We start from the raw sequence: 17,164 nt of genomic DNA, 5'->3' as shown, positions 1-17,164 counted from the left end.
GTGTCCAACGGTGTCCCACGTTGTCCCACGTTGTCCCACGTTGTCCCACGTTGTCCCACGTTGTCCCACGTTGTCCCACGTTGTCCCACGTTGTCCCACGGTGTCCAACGATGTCCAGCGGTGTCCAACGGTGTCCCACGGTGTCCCACGGTGTCCAACGGTGTCCCACGTTGTCCCACGTTGTCCCACGTTGTCCCACGTTGTCCCACGTTGTCCCACGTTGTCCCACGTTGTCCCACGTTGTCCCACGTTGTCCCACGTTGTCCCGCGTTGTCCCACGTTGTCCCACGTTGTCCCACGTTGTCCCACGTTGTCCCACGTTGTCCCACGTTGTCCCACGTTGTCCCACGGTGTCCAACGGTGTCCAACGGTGTCCAACGGTGTCCAACGATGTCCAACGGTGTCCAACGGTGTCCCACGGTGTGCAACGGTGTCCAACGGTGTCCCACGGTGTCCAACGGTGTCCCACGATGTCCAACGATGTCCAACGATGTCCAACGGTGTCCAACGGTGTCCCACGTTGTCCCACGTTGTCCCACGTTGTCCCACGTTGTCCCACGGTGTCCAACGATGTCCAACGGTGTCCCACGTTGTCCAACGGTGTCCCACGTTGTCCCACGTTGTCCCACGTTGTCCCACGTTGTCCCACGGTGTCCAACGATGTCCAACGGTGTCCAACGATGTCCAACGGTGTCCCACGATGTCCAACGATGTCCGACGATGTCCCACGTTGTCCCACGTTGTCCCACGTTGTCCCACGTTGTCCCACGTTGTCCCACGTTGTCCCACGTTGTCCCACGTTGTCCCACGGTGTCCAACGATGTCCAACGGTGTCCAACGGTGTCCCACGGTGTCCAACGGTGTCCCACGTTGTCCCACGTTGTCCCACGTTGTCCCACGTTGTCCCACGGTGTCCAACGATGTCCAACGGTGTCCCACGTTGTCCAACGGTGTCCCACGTTGTCCCACGTTGTCCCACGTTGTCCCACGTTGTCCCACGTTGTCCCACGTTGTCCCACGTTGTCCCACGTTGTCCCACGTTGTCCCACGTTGTCCCACGTTGTCCCACGTTGTCCCACGTTGTCCCACGTTGTCCCACGTTGTTCCATGGTGTCCCACGTTGTCCCACGTTGTCCCACGTTGTCCCACGTTGTCCCACGTTGTCCCACGTTGTTCCATGGTTTCCCACGTTGTCCCACGTTGTCCCACGTTGTCCCACGGTGTCCAGCGATGTCCAACGGTGTCCAACGGTGTCCAACGGTGTCCAACGTTGTCCAACGGTGTCCCACGTTGTCCCACGTTGTCCCACGTTGTCCCACGGTGTCCAACGATGTCCAACGGTGTCCCACGTTGTCCAACGGTGTCCCACGTTGTCCCACGTTGTCCCACGTTGTCCCACGTTGTCCCACGTTGTCCCACGTTGTCCCACGTTGTCCCACGTTGTCCCACGTTGTCCCACGTTGTCCCACGTTGTCCCACGTTGTCCCACGGTGTCCAACGATGTCCAACGGTGTCCAACGGTGTCCCACGGTGTCCAACGGTGTCCCACGTTGTCCCACGTTGTCCCACGTTGTCCCACGTTGTCCCACGTTGTCCAACGGTGTCCCACGGTGTCCAACGGTGTCCCACGTTGTCCCACGTTGTCCCACGTTGTCCCACGTTGTCCCACGTTGTCCCACGTTGTCCCACGTTGTCCCACGGTGTCCAACGATGTCCAACGGTGTCCAACGGTGTCCCACGGTGTCCAACGGTGTCCCACGTTGTCCCACGTTGTCCCACGTTGTCCCACGTTGTCCCACGTTGTCCAACGGTGTCCCACGGTGTCCAACGGTGTCCCACGTTGTCCCACGTTGTCCCACGTTGTCCCACGTTGTCCCACGTTGTCCCACGATGTCCAACGATGTCCAACGATGTCCAACGGTGTCCAACGGTGTCCCACGTTGTCCCACGTTGTCCCACGTTGTCCCACGTTGTCCCACGGTGTCCAACGATGTCCAACGGTGTCCCACGTTGTCCAACGGTGTCCCACGTTGTCCCACGTTGTCCCACGTTGTCCCACGTTGTCCCACGGTGTCCAACGATGTCCAACGGTGTCCAACGGTGTCCAACGGTGTCCCACGATGTCCAACGATGTCCGACGATGTCCCACGTTGTCCCACGTTGTCCCACGTTGTCCCACGTTGTCCCACGTTGTCCCACGTTGTCCCACGTTGTCCCACGTTGTCCCACGGTGTCCAACGATGTCCAACGGTGTCCAACGGTGTCCCACGTTGTCCCACGTTGTCCCACGTTGTCCCACGTTGTCCCACGGTGTCCAACGATGTCCAACGGTGTCCCACGTTGTCCAACGGTGTCCCACGTTGTCCCACGTTGTCCCACGTTGTCCCACGTTGTCCCACGTTGTCCCACGTTGTCCCACGTTGTCCCACGTTGTCCCACGTTGTCCCACGTTGTCCCACGTTGTCCCACGTTGTCCCACGTTGTCCCACGTTGTCCCACGTTGTTCCATGGTTTCCCACGTTGTCCCACGTTGTCCCACGTTGTCCCACGTTGTCCCACGTTGTTCCATGGTTTCCCACGTTGTCCCACGTTGTCCCACGTTGTCCCACGGTGTCCAACGATGTCCAACGGTGTCCAACGGTGTCCAACGGTGTCCAACGTTGTCCAACGGTGTCCCACGTTGTCCCACGTTGTCCCACGTTGTCCCACGGTGTCCAACGGTGTCCAACGATGTCCAACGGTGTCCAACGGTGTCCCACGGTGTCCAACGGTGTCCCACGTTGTCCCACGTTGTCCCACGTTGTCCCACGTTGTCCCACGTTGTCCAACGGTGTCCCACGGTGTCCAACGGTGTCCCACGTTGTCCCACGTTGTCCCACGTTGTCCCACGTTGTCCCACGTTGTCCCACGTTGTCCCACGTTGTCCCACGTTGTCCCACGTTGTCCCACGTTGTCCCACGGTGTCCAACGGTGTCCAACGATGTCCAACGGTGTCCAACGGTGTCCCACGTTGTCCCACGTTGTCCCACGGTGTCCAACGATGTCCAACGGTGTCCCACGTTGTCCCACGTTGTCCCACGTTGTCCCACGTTGTCCCACGTTGTTCCATGGTTTCCCACGTTGTCCCACGTTGTCCCACGTTGTCCCACGGTGTCCAACGATGTCCAACGGTGTCCAACGGTGTCCCACGGTGTCCAACGATGTCCAACGATGTCCAACGATGTCCAACGGTGTCCAACGGTGTCCCACGGTGTCCAACGGTGTCCCACGTTGTCCAACGGTGTCCCACGTTGTCCCACGTTGTCCCACGTTGTCCCACGTTGTCCCACGTTGTCCCACGTTGTTCCATGGTTTCCCACGTTGTCCCACGTTGTCCCACGTTGTCCCACGTTGTCCCACGTTGTTCCATGGTTTCCCACGATGTCCGACGTTGTCCCACGTTGTCCCACGGTGTCCAGCGATGTCCAACGGTGTCCAACGGTGTCCAACGGTGTCCAACGATGTCCAACGATGTCCAACGATGTCCAACGGTGTCCAACGATGTCCAACGATGTCCAACGGTGTCCCACGATGTCCAACGATGTCCAACGATGTCCAACGGTGTCCAACGATGTCCAACGGTGTCCAACGATGTCCAACGATGTCCAACGGTGTCCCACGATGTCCAACGATGTCCAACGATGTCCAACGGTGTCCAACGGTGTCCCACGTTGTCCCACGTTGTCCCACGTTGTCCCACGTTGTCCCACGTTGTCCCACGTTGTCCCACGTTGTCCCACGTTGTCCCACGTTGTCCCACGTTGTCCCACAATGTCCCACGTTGTCCCACGGTGTCCAACGGTGTCCAACGGTGTCCAACGGTGTCCAACGATGTCCAACGGTGTCCAACGGTGTCCCACGGTGTCCAACGGTGTCCAACGGTGTCCCACGGTGTCCAACGGTGTCCCACGTTGTCCCACGTTGTCCCACGTTGTCCCACGATGTCCCACGTTGTCCCACGTTGTCCCACGTTGTCCCACGGTGTCCAACGTTGTCCAACGGTTTCCCACGTTGTCCCACGTTGTCCCACGTTGTCCCACGTTGTCCCACGTTGTCCCACGTTGTCCCACGTTGTCCCACGTTGTCCCACGGTGTCCAACGGTGTCCAACGGTGTCCAACGGTGTCCAACGATGTCCAACGATGTCCAACGGTGTCCCACGTTGTCCAACGGTGTCCCACGTTGTCCCACGTTGTCCCACGTTGTCCCACGTTGTCCCACGGTGTCCAACGATGTCCAACGGTGTCCAACGATGTCCCACGGTGTCCCACGATGTCCAACGATGTCCGACGATGTCCCACGTTGTCCCACGTTGTCCCACGTTGTCCCACGTTGTCCCACGTTGTCCCACGTTGTCCCACGTTGTCCCACGTTGTCCCACGGTGTCCAACGATGTCCAACGGTGTCCAACGGTGTCCCACGGTGTCCAACGCTGTCCCACGTTGTCCCACGTTGTCCCACGTTGTCCCACGTTGTCCCACGGTGTCCAACGATGTCCAACGGTGTCCAACGATGTCCAACGGTGTCCCACGATGTCCAACGATGTCCGACGATGTCCCACGTTGTCCCACGTTGTCCCACGTTGTCCCACGTTGTCCCACGTTGTCCCACGTTGTCCCACGTTGTCCCACGTTGTCCCACGGTGTCCAACGATGTCCAACGGTGTCCAATGGTGTCCCACGGTGTCCAACGGTGTCCCACGTTGTCCCACGTTGTCCCACGTTGTCCCACGTTGTCCCACGGTGTCCAACGATGTCCAACGGTGTCCCACGTTGTCCAACGGTGTCCCACGTTGTCCCACGTTGTCCCACGTTGTCCCACGTTGTCCCACGATGTCCCACGTTGTCCCACGTTGTCCCACGTTGTCCCACGTTGTCCCACGTTGTCCCACGTTGTCCCACGTTGTCCCACGTTGTCCCACGTTGTCCCACGTTGTCCCACGTTGTCCCACGTTGTCCCACGGTGTCCAACGGTGTCCAACGGTGTCCAACGGTGTCCAACGATGTCCAACGATGTCCAACGATGTCCAACGGTGTCCAACGATGTCCAACGATGTCCAACGGTGTCCCACGATGTCCAACGATGTACAACGATGTCCAACGGTGTCCAACGGTGTCCCACGTTGTCCCACGTTGTCCCACGTTGTCCCACGTTGTCCCACGTTGTCCCACGTTGTCCCACGTTGTCCCACGTTGTCCCACGGTGTCCAACGATGTCCAGCGGTGTCCAACGGTGTCCCACGGTGTCCCACGGTGTCCAACGGTGTCCCACGTTGTCCCACGTTGTCCCACGTTGTCCCACGTTGTCCCACGTTGTCCCACGTTGTCCCACGGTGTCCCACGTTGTCCCACGTTGTCCCACGTTGTCCCGCGTTGTCCCACGTTGTCCCACGTTGTCCCACGTTGTCCCACGTTGTCCCACGTTGTCCCACGTTGTCCCACGTTGTCCCACGGTGTCCAACGGTGTCCAACGGTGTCCAACGGTGTCCAACGATGTCCAACGGTGTCCAACGGTGTCCCACGGTGTCCAACGGTGTCCAACGGTGTCCCACGGTGTCCAACGGTGTCCCACGATGTCCAACGATGTCCAACGATGTCCAACGGTGTCCAACGGTGTCCCACGTTGTCCCACGTTGTCCCACGTTGTCCCACGTTGTCCCACGGTGTCCAACGATGTCCAACGGTGTCCCACGTTGTCCAACGGTGTCCCACGTTGTCCCACGTTGTCCCACGTTGTCCCACGTTGTCCCACGGTGTCCAACGATGTCCAACGGTGTCCAACGATGTCCAACGGTGTCCCACGATGTCCAACGATGTCCGACGATGTCCCACGTTGTCCCACGTTGTCCCACGTTGTCCCACGTTGTCCCACGTTGTCCCACGTTGTCCCACGTTGTCCCACGTTGTCCCACGGTGTCCAACGATGTCCAACGGTGTCCAACGGTGTCCCACGGTGTCCAACGGTGTCCCACGTTGTCCCACGTTGTCCCACGTTGTCCCACGTTGTCCCACGGTGTCCAACGATGTCCAACGGTGTCCCACGTTGTCCAACGGTGTCCCACGTTGTCCCACGTTGTCCCACGTTGTCCCACGTTGTCCCACGATGTCCCACGTTGTCCCACGTTGTCCCACGTTGTCCCACGTTGTCCCACGTTGTCCCACGTTGTCCCACGTTGTCCCACGTTGTCCCACGTTGTCCCACGTTGTTCCATGGTTTCCCACGTTGTCCCACGTTGTCCCACGTTGTCCCACGTTGTCCCACGTTGTCCCACGTTGTTCCATGGTTTCCCACGTTGTCCCACGTTGTCCCACGTTGTCCCACGGTGTCCAACGGTGTCCAACGGTGTCCAACGGTGTCCAACGGTGTCCAACGTTGTCCAACGGTGTCCCACGTTGTCCCACGTTGTCCCACGTTGTCCCACGGTGTCCAACGATGTCCAACGGTGTCCCACGTTGTCCAACGGTGTCCCACGTTGTCCCACGTTGTCCCACGTTGTCCCACGTTGTCCCACGATGTCCCACGTTGTCCCACGTTGTCCCACGTTGTCCCACGTTGTCCCACGTTGTCCCACGTTGTCCCACGTTGTCCCACGGTGTCCAACGATGTCCAACGGTGTCCAACGGTGTCCCACGGTGTCCAACGGTGTCCCACGTTGTCCCACGTTGTCCCACGTTGTCCCACGTTGTCCCACGTTGTCCAACGGTGTCCCACGGTGTCCAACGGTGTCCCACGTTGTCCCACGTTGTCCCACGTTGTCCCACGTTGTCCCACGTTGTCCCACGTTGTCCCACGTTGTCCCACGGTGTCCAACGATGTCCAACGGTGTCCAACGGTGTCCCACGGTGTCCAACGGTGTCCCACGTTGTCCCACGTTGTCCCACGTTGTCCCACGTTGTCCCACGTTGTCCAACGGTGTCCCACGGTGTCCAACGGTGTCCCACGTTGTCCCACGTTGTCCCACGTTGTCCCACGTTGTCCCACGTTGTCCCACGTTGTCCCACGTTGTCCCACGTTGTCCCACGTTGTCCCACGTTGTCCCACGGTGTCCAACGGTGTCCAACGATGTCCAACGGTGTCCAACGGTGTCCCACGTTGTCCCACGTTGTCCCACGGTGTCCAACGATGTCCAACGGTGTCCCACGTTGTCCCACGTTGTCCCACGTTGTCCCACGTTGTCCCACGTTGTTCCATGGTTTCCCACGTTGTCCCACGTTGTCCCACGTTGTCCCACGGTGTCCAACGATGTCCAACGGTGTCCAACGGTGTCCCACGGTGTCCAACGATGTCCAACGATGTCCAACGATGTCCAACGGTGTCCAACGGTGTCCCACGGTGTCCAACGGTGTCCCACGTTGTCCAACGGTGTCCCACGTTGTCCCACGTTGTCCCACGTTGTCCCACGTTGTCCCACGTTGTCCCACGTTGTTCCATGGTTTCCCACGTTGTCCCACGTTGTCCCACGTTGTCCCACGTTGTCCCACGTTGTTCCATGGTTTCCCACGATGTCCGACGTTGTCCCACGTTGTCCCACGGTGTCCAGCGATGTCCAACGGTGTCCAACGGTGTCCAACGGTGTCCAACGATGTCCAACGATGTCCAACGATGTCCAACGGTGTCCAACGATGTCCAACGATGTCCAACGGTGTCCCACGATGTCCAACGATGTCCAACGATGTCCAACGGTGTCCAACGATGTCCAACGGTGTCCAACGATGTCCAACGATGTCCAACGGTGTCCCACGATGTCCAACGATGTCCAACGATGTCCAACGGTGTCCAACGGTGTCCCACGTTGTCCCACGTTGTCCCACGTTGTCCCACGTTGTCCCACGTTGTCCCACGTTGTCCCACGTTGTCCCACGTTGTCCCACGTTGTCCCACATTGTCCCACGTTGTCCCACGGTGTCCAACGGTGTCCAACGGTGTCCAACGGTGTCCAACGATGTCCAACGGTGTCCAACGGTGTCCCACGGTGTCCAACGGTGTCCAACGGTGTCCCACGGTGTCCAACGGTGTCCCACGTTGTCCCACGTTGTCCCACGTTGTCCCACGATGTCCCACGTTGTCCCACGTTGTCCCACGTTGTCCCACGGTGTCCAACGATGTCCAACGGTTTCCCACGTTGTCCCACGTTGTCCCACGTTGTCCCACGTTGTCCCACGTTGTCCCACGTTGTCCCACGTTGTCCCACGTTGTCCCACGGTGTCCAACGGTGTCCAACGGTGTCCAACGGTGTCCAACGATGTCCAACGATGTCCAACGGTGTCCCACGTTGTCCAACGGTGTCCCACGTTGTCCCACGTTGTCCCACGTTGTCCCACGTTGTCCCACGGTGTCCAACGATGTCCAACGGTGTCCAACGATGTCCAACGGTGTCCCACGATGTCCAACGATGTCCGACGATGTCCCACGTTGTCCCACGTTGTCCCACGTTGTCCCACGTTGTCCCACGTTGTCCCACGTTGTCCCACGTTGTCCCACGTTGTCCCACGGTGTCCAACGATGTCCAACGGTGTCCAACGGTGTCCCACGGTGTCCAACGGTGTCCCACGTTGTCCCACGTTGTCCCACGTTGTCCCACGTTGTCCCACGGTGTCCAACGATGTCCAACGGTGTCCAACGATGTCCAACGGTGTCCCACGATGTCCAACGATGTCCGACGATGTCCCACGTTGTCCCACGTTGTCCCACGTTGTCCCACGTTGTCCCACGTTGTCCCACGTTGTCCCACGTTGTCCCACGTTGTCCCACGGTGTCCAACGATGTCCAACGGTGTCCAACGGTGTCCCACGGTGTCCAACGGTGTCCCACGTTGTCCCACGTTGTCCCACGTTGTCCCACGTTGTCCCACGGTGTCCAACGATGTCCAACGGTGTCCCACGTTGTCCAACGGTGTCCCACGTTGTCCCACGTTGTCCCACGTTGTCCCACGTTGTCCCACGATGTCCCACGTTGTCCCACGTTGTCCCACGTTGTCCCACGTTGTCCCACGTTGTCCCACGTTGTCCCACGTTGTCCCACGTTGTCCCACGTTGTCCCACGTTGTCCCACGTTGTCCCACGTTGTTCCATGGTTTCCCACGTTGTCCCACGTTGTCCCACGTTGTCCCACGTTGTCCCACGTTGTTCCATGGTTTCCCACGTTGTCCCACGTTGTCCCACGTTGTCCCACGTTGTCCCACGTTGTCCCACGTTGTCCCACGTTGTCCCACGGTGTCCAACGATGTCCAACGGTGTCCCACGATGTCCACCGATGTCCAACGGTGTCCAACGGTGTCCAACGGTGTCCAACGGTGTCCAACGATGTCCAACGATGTCCAACGATGTCCAACGGTGTCCAACGATGTCCAACGATGTCCAACGGTGTCCCACGATGTCCAACGATGTACAACGATGTCCAACGGTGTCCAACGGTGTCCCACGTTGTCCCACGTTGTCCCACGTTGTCCCACGGTGTCCAACGATGTCCAACGGTGTCCCACGTTGTCCCACGTTGTCCCACGTTGTCCCACGTTGTCCCACGTTGTCCCACGTTGTCCCACGTTGTCCCACGTTGTCCCACGGTGTCCAACGGTGTCCAACGGTGTCCAACGGTGTCCAACGATGTCCAACGATGTCCAACGATGTCCAACGGTGTCCAACGATGTCCAACGATGTCCAACGGTGTCCCACGATGTCCAACGATGTACAACGATGTCCAACGGTGTCCAACGGTGTCCCACGTTGTCCCACGTTGTCCCACGTTGTCCCACGGTGTCCAACGATGTCCAACGGTGTCCCACGTTGTCCCACGTTGTCCCACGGTGTCCAACGATGTCCAACGGTGTCCCACGTTGTCCCACGTTGTCCCACGTTGTCCCACGTTGTCCCACGTTGTCCCACGTTGTCCCACGTTGTCCCACGTTGTCCCACGGTGTCCAACGATGTCCAGCGGTGTCCAACGGTGTCCCACGGTGTCCCACGGTGTCCAACGGTGTCCCACGTTGTCCCACGTTGTCCCACGTTGTCCCACGTTGTCCCACGTTGTCCCACGTTGTCCCACGTTGTCCCACGTTGTCCCACGTTGTCCCACGTTGTCCCGCGTTGTCCCACGTTGTCCCACGTTGTCCCACGTTGTCCCACGTTGTCCCACGTTGTCCCACGTTGTCCCACGTTGTCCCACGGTGTCCAACGGTGTCCAACGGTGTCCAACGGTGTCCAACGATGTCCAACGGTGTCCAACGGTGTCCCACGGTGTCCAACGGTGTCCAACGGTGTCCCACGGTGTCCAACGGTGTCCCACGATGTCCAACGATGTCCAACGATGTCCAACGGTGTCCAACGGTGTCCCACGTTGTCCCACGTTGTCCCACGTTGTCCCACGTTGTCCCACGGTGTCCAACGATGTCCAACGGTGTCCCACGTTGTCCAACGGTGTCCCACGTTGTCCCACGTTGTCCCACGTTGTCCCACGTTGTCCCACGGTGTCCAACGATGTCCAACGGTGTCCAACGATGTCCAACGGTGTCCCACGATGTCCAACGATGTCCGACGATGTCCCACGTTGTCCCACGTTGTCCCACGTTGTCCCACGTTGTCCCACGTTGTCCCACGTTGTCCCACGTTGTCCCACGTTGTCCCACGGTGTCCAACGATGTCCAACGGTGTCCAACGGTGTCCCACGGTGTCCAACGGTGTCCCACGTTGTCCCACGTTGTCCCACGTTGTCCCACGTTGTCCCACGGTGTCCAACGATGTCCAACGGTGTCCCACGTTGTCCAACGGTGTCCCACGTTGTCCCACGTTGTCCCACGTTGTCCCACGTTGTCCCACGATGTCCCACGTTGTCCCACGTTGTCCCACGTTGTCCCACGTTGTCCCACGTTGTCCCACGTTGTCCCACGTTGTCCCACGTTGTCCCACGTTGTCCCACGTTGTTCCATGGTTTCCCACGTTGTCCCACGTTGTCCCACGTTGTCCCACGTTGTCCCACGTTGTTCCATGGTTTCCCACGTTGTCCCACGTTGTCCCACGGTGTCCAACGGTGTCCAACGGTGTCCAACGGTGTCCAACGATGTCCAACGGTGTCCAACGGTGTCCCACGGTGTCCAACGGTGTCCAACGGTGTCCCACGGTGTCCAACGGTGTCCCACGATGTCCAACGATGTCCAACGATGTCCAACGGTGTCCAACGGTGTCCCACGTTGTCCCACGTTGTCCCACGTTCTCCCACGTTGTCCCACGGTGTCCAACGATGTCCAACGGTGTCCCACGTTGTCCAACGGTGTCCCACGTTGTCCCACGTTGTCCCACGTTGTCCCACGTTGTCCCACGGTGTCCAACGATGTCCAACGGTGTCCAACGATGTCCAACGGTGTCCCACGATGTCCAACGATGTCCGACGATGTCCCACGTTGTCCCACGTTGTCCCACGTTGTCCCACGTTGTCCCACGTTGTCCCACGTTGTCCCACGTTGTCCCACGTTGTCCCACGGTGTCCAACGATGTCCAACGGTGTCCAACGGTGTCCCACGGTGTCCAACGGTGTCCCACGTTGTCCCACGTTGTCCCACGTTGTCCCACGTTGTCCCACGTTGTCCCACGTTGTCCCACGGTGTCCAACGATGTCCAACGGTGTCCAACGGTGTCCCACGGTGTCCAACGGTGTCCCACGTTGTCCCACGTTGTCCCACGATGTCCCACGTTGTCCCACGTTGTCCAACGGTGTCCCACGGTGTCCAACGGTGTCCCACGTTGTCCCACGTTGTCCCACGTTGTCCCACGTTGTCCCACGTTGTCCCACGTTGTCCCACGTTGTCCCACGGTGTCCAACGATGTCCAACGGTGTCCAACGGTGTCCCACGGTGTCCAACGGTGTCCCACGTTGTCCCACGTTGTCCCACGTTGTCCCACGTTGTCCAACGGTGTCCCACGGTGTCCCACGGTGTCCAACGATGTCCAACGGTGTCCCACGATGTCCACCGATGTCCAACGGTGTCCAACGGTGTCCAACGGTGTCCAACGGTGTCCAACGATGTCCAACGATGTCCAACGATGTCCAACGGTGTCCAACGATGTCCAACGATGTCCAACGGTGTCCCACGATGTCCAACGATGTCCAACGATGTCCAACGGTGTCCAACGGTGTCCCACGTTGTCCCACGTTGTCCCACGTTGTCCCACGGTGTCCAACGATGTCCAACGGTGTCCCACGTTGTCCAACGGTGTCCCACGTTGTCCCACGTTGTCCCACGTTGTTCCATGGTTTCCCACGGTGTCCAACGGTGTCCCACGTTGTCCCACGTTGTCCCACGTTGTCCCACGTTGTCCCACGGTGTCCAACGATGTCCAACGGTGTCCCACGTTGTCCAACGGTGTCCCACGTTGTCCCACGTTGTCCCACGTTGTCCCACGTTGTCCCACGTTGTCCCACGTTGTCCCACGGTGTCCAGCGATGTCCAACGGTGTCCAACGGTGTCCAACGGTGTCCAACGATGTCCAACGATGTCCAACGATGTCCAACGGTGTCCAACGATGTCCAACGATGTCCAACGGTGTCCCACGTTGTCCCACGTTGTCCCACGTTGTCCCACGTTGTCCCACGTTGTCCCACGTTGTCCCACGTTGTCCCACGTTTTCCCACGTTGTCCCACGTTGTTCCATGGTTTCCCACGTTGTCCCACGTTGTCCCACGTTGTCCCACGTTGTCCCACGTTGTTCCATGGTTTCCCACGGTGTCCAACGGTGTCCCACGTTGTCCCACGTTGTCCCACGTTGTCCCACGTTGTCCCACGGTGTCCAACGATGCCCAACGGTGTCCCACGTTGTCCCACGTTGTCCCACGTTGTCCCACGTTGTTCCATGGTTTCCCACGTTGTCCCACGTTGTCCCACGTTGTCCCACGGTGTCCAACGATGTCCAACGGTGTCCCACGTTGTCCAACGGTGTCCCACGTTGTCCCACGTTGTCCCACGTTGTCCCACGTTGTCCCACGTTGTCCCACGTTGTCCCACTGTGTCCAGCGATGTCCAACGGTGTCCAACGGTGTCCAACGGTGTCCAACGATGTCCAACGATGTCCAACGGTGTCCCACGATGTCCAACGATGTCCAACGATGTCCAACGGTGTCCAACGATGTCCAACGGTGTCCAACGATGTCCAACGATGTCCAACGGTGTCCCACGATGTCCAGCGATGTCCAACGATGTCCAACGTTGTCCAACGGTGTCCCACGTTGTCCCACGTTGTCCCACGTTGTCCCACGGTGTCCAACGATGTCCAACGGTGTCCCACGTTGTCCAACGGTGTCCCACGTTGTCCCACGTTGTCCCACGTTGTCCCACGTTGTCCCACGATGTCGCACGTTGTCCCACGTTGTCCCACGTTGTCCCACGTTGTCCCACGGTGTCCAACGATGTCCAGCGGTGTCCAACGGTGTCCCACGGTGTCCCACGGTGTCCAACGATGTCCAACGGTGTCCCACGATGTCCACCGATGTCCAACGGTGTCCAACGGTGTCCAACGGTGTCCAACGGTGTCCAACGATGTCCAACGATGTCCAACGATGTCCAACGGTGTCCAACGATGTCCAACGATGTCCAACGGTGTCCCACGATGTCCAACGATGTCCAACGATGTCCAACGGTGTCCAACGGTGTCCCACGTTGTCCCACGTTGTCCCACGTTGTCCCACGGTGTCCAACGATGTCCAACGGTGTCCCACGTTGTCCAACGGTGTCCCACGTTGTCCCACGTTGTCCCACGTTGTCCCACGTTGTCCCACGGTGTCCAACGATGTCCAACGGTGTCCAACGATGTCCAACGGTGTCCCACGATGTCCAACGATGTCCGACGATGTCCCACGTTGTCCCACGTTGTCCCACGTTGTCCCACGTTGTCCCACGTTGTCCCACGTTGTCCCACGTTGTCCCACGTTGTCCCACGGTGTCCAACGATGTCCAACGGTGTCCAACGGTGTCCCACGGTGTCCAACGGTGTCCCACGTTGTCCCACGTTGTCCCACGTTGTCCCACGTTGTCCCACGCTGTCCAACGATGTCCAACGGTGTCCCACGTTGTCCAACGGTGTCCCACGTTGTCCCACGTTGTCCCACGTTGTCCCACGTTGTCCCACGATGTCCCACGTTGTCCCACGTTGTCCCACGTTGTCCCACGTTGTTCCATGGTTTCCCACGTTGTCCCACGTTGTCCCACGTTGTCCCACGGTGTCCAACGATGTCCAACGGTGTCCAACGGTGTCCAACGGTGTCCAACGATGTCCAACGATGTCCAACGATGTCCAACGGTGTCCAACGATGTCCAACGGTGTCCAACGATGTCCAACGATGTCCAACGGTGTCCCACGATGTCCAGCGATGTCCAACGATGTCCAACGTTGTCCAACGGTGTCCCACGTTGTCCCACGTTGTCCCACGTTGTCCCACGGTGTCCAACGATGTCCAACGGTGTCCCACGTTGTCCAACGGTGTCCCACGTTGTCCAACGGTGTCCCACGTTGTCCCACGTTGTCCCACGTTGTCCCACGATGTCCCACGTTGTCCCACGTTGTCCCACGTTGTCCCACGTTGTCCCACGGTGTCCAACGGTGTCCCACGATGTCCAGCGATGTCCAACGGTGTCCAACGGTGTCCAACGGTGTCCAACGGTGTCCAACGATGTCCAACGATGTCCAACGATGTCCAACGGTGTCCAACGATGTCCAACGATGTCCAACGGTGTCCCACGATGTCCAACGATGTACAACGATGTCCAACGGTGTCCAACGGTGTCCCACGTTGTACCACGTTTTCCCACGTTGTCCCACGTTGTCCCACGTTGTCCCACGTTGTCCCACGTTGTCCCACGTTGTCCCACGTTGTCCCACGTTGTCCCACGTTGTCCCACGTTGTCCCACGGTGTCCAACGATGTCCAGCGGTGTCCAACGGTGTCCCACGGTGTCCCACGGTGTCCAACGGTGTCCCACGTTGTCCCACGTTGTCCCACGTTGTCCCACGTTGTCCCACGTTGTCCCACGTTGTCCCACGTTGTCCCACGTTGTCCCACGTTGTCCCACGTTGTCCCACGTTGTCCCACGTTGTCCCACGTTGTCCCACGTTGTCCCACGTTGTCCCACGTTGTCCCACGGTGTCCAACGGTGTCCAACGGTGTCCAACGGTGTCCAACGATGTCCAACGGTGTCCCACGGTGTCCAACGGTGTCCAACGGTGTCCCACGGTGTCCAACGGTGTCCCACGTTGTCCCACGTTGTCCCACGTTGTCCCACGATGTCCCACGTTGTCCAACGATGTCCAACGGTGTCCCACGTTGTCCCACGTTGTCCTACGTTGTCCCACGTTGTCCCACGTTGTCCCACGTTGTCCCACGTTGTCCCACGGTGTCCAACGGTGTCCAACGATGTCCAACGGTGTCCAACGGTGTCCCACGTTGTCCCACGTTGTCCCACGGTGTCCAACGATGTCCAACGGTGTCCCACGTTGTCCCACGTTGTCCCACGTTGTCCCACGTTGTCCCACGTTGTCCCACGTTGTCCCACGTTGTCCCACGGTGTCCAACGATGTCCAACGGTGTCCCACGATGTCCACCGATGTCCAACGGTGTCCAACGGTGTCCAACGGTGTCCAACGGTGTCCAACGATGTCCAACGATGTCCAACGATGTCCAACGGTGTCCAACGATGTCCAACGATGTCCAACGGTGTCCCACGATGTCCAACGATGTACAACGATGTCCAACGGTGTCCAACGGTGTCCCACGTTGTCCCACGTTGTCCCACGTTGTCCCACGGTGTCCAACGATGTCCAACGGTGTCCCACGTTGTCCCACGTTGTCCCACGTTGTCCCACGTTGTCCCACGTTGTCCCACGTTGTCCCACGTTGTCCCACGTTGTCCCACGGTGTCCAACGGTGTCCAACGGTGTCCAACGGTGTCCAACGATGTCCAACGATGTCCAACGGTGTCCCACGTTGTCCAACGGTGTCCCACGTTGTCCCACGTTGTCCCACGTTGTCCCACGTTGTCCCACGGTGTCCAACGATGTCCAACGGTGTCCAACGATGTCCAACGGTGTCCCACGATGTCCAACGATGTCCGACGATGTCCCACGTTGTCCCACGTTGTCCCACGTTGTCCCACGTTGTCCCACGTTGTCCCACGTTGTCCCACGTTGTCCCACGTTGTCCCACGGTGTCCAACGATGTCCAACGGTGTCCAACGGTGTCCCACGGTGTCCAACGGTGTCCCACGTTGTCCCACGTTGTCCCACGTTGTCCCACGTTGTCCCACGGTGTCCAACGATGTCCAACGGTGTCCAACGATGTCCAACGGTGTCCCACGATGTCCAACGATGTCCGACGATGTCCCACGTTGTCCCACGTTGTCCCACGTTGTCCCACGTTGTCCCACGTTGTCCCACGTTGTCCCACGTTGTCCCACGTTGTCCCACGGTGTCCAACGATGTCCAACGGTGTCCAACGGTGTCCCACGGTGTCCAACGGTGTCCCACGTTGTCCCACGTTGTCCCACGTTGTCCCACGTTGTCCCACGGTGTCCAACGATGTCCAACGGTGTCCAACGGTGTCCCACGGTGTCCAACGGTGTCCCACGTTGTCCCACGGTGTCCAACGATGTCCAACGATGTCCAACGATGTCCAACGGTGTCCAACGATGTCCACCGATGTCCAACGGTGTCCAACGGTGTCCAACGGTGTCCAACGGTGTCCAACGATGTCCAACGATGTCCAACGATGTCCAACGGTGTCCAACGATGTCCAACGATGTCCAACGGTGTCCCACGATGTCCAACGATGTACAACGATGTCCAACGGTGTCCAACGGTGTCCCACGTTGTCCCACGTTGTCCCACGTTGTCCCACGGTGTCCAACGATGTCCAACGGTGTCCCACGTTGTCCCACGTTGTCCCACGTTGTCCCACGTTGTCCCACGTTGTCCCACGTTGTCCCACGTTGTCCCACGTTGTCCCACGGTGTCCAACGGTGTCCAACGGTGTCCAACGGTGTCCAACGATGTCCAACGATGTCCAACGATGTCCAACGGTGTCCAACGATGTCCAACGATGTCCAACGGTGTCCCACGATGTCCAACGATGTACAACGATGTCCAACGGTGT

The sequence above is a fragment of the Bombus terrestris genome, chromosome 2 (assembly GCF_910591885.1).
Source record: "Bombus terrestris chromosome 2, iyBomTerr1.2, whole genome shotgun sequence".
In the NCBI taxonomy this organism is placed as follows: Eukaryota; Metazoa; Arthropoda; class Insecta; order Hymenoptera; family Apidae; genus Bombus; species Bombus terrestris.
The sequence above is the reverse complement of the archived record's forward strand: the minus strand, read 5'-3'. Positions refer to the sequence as shown.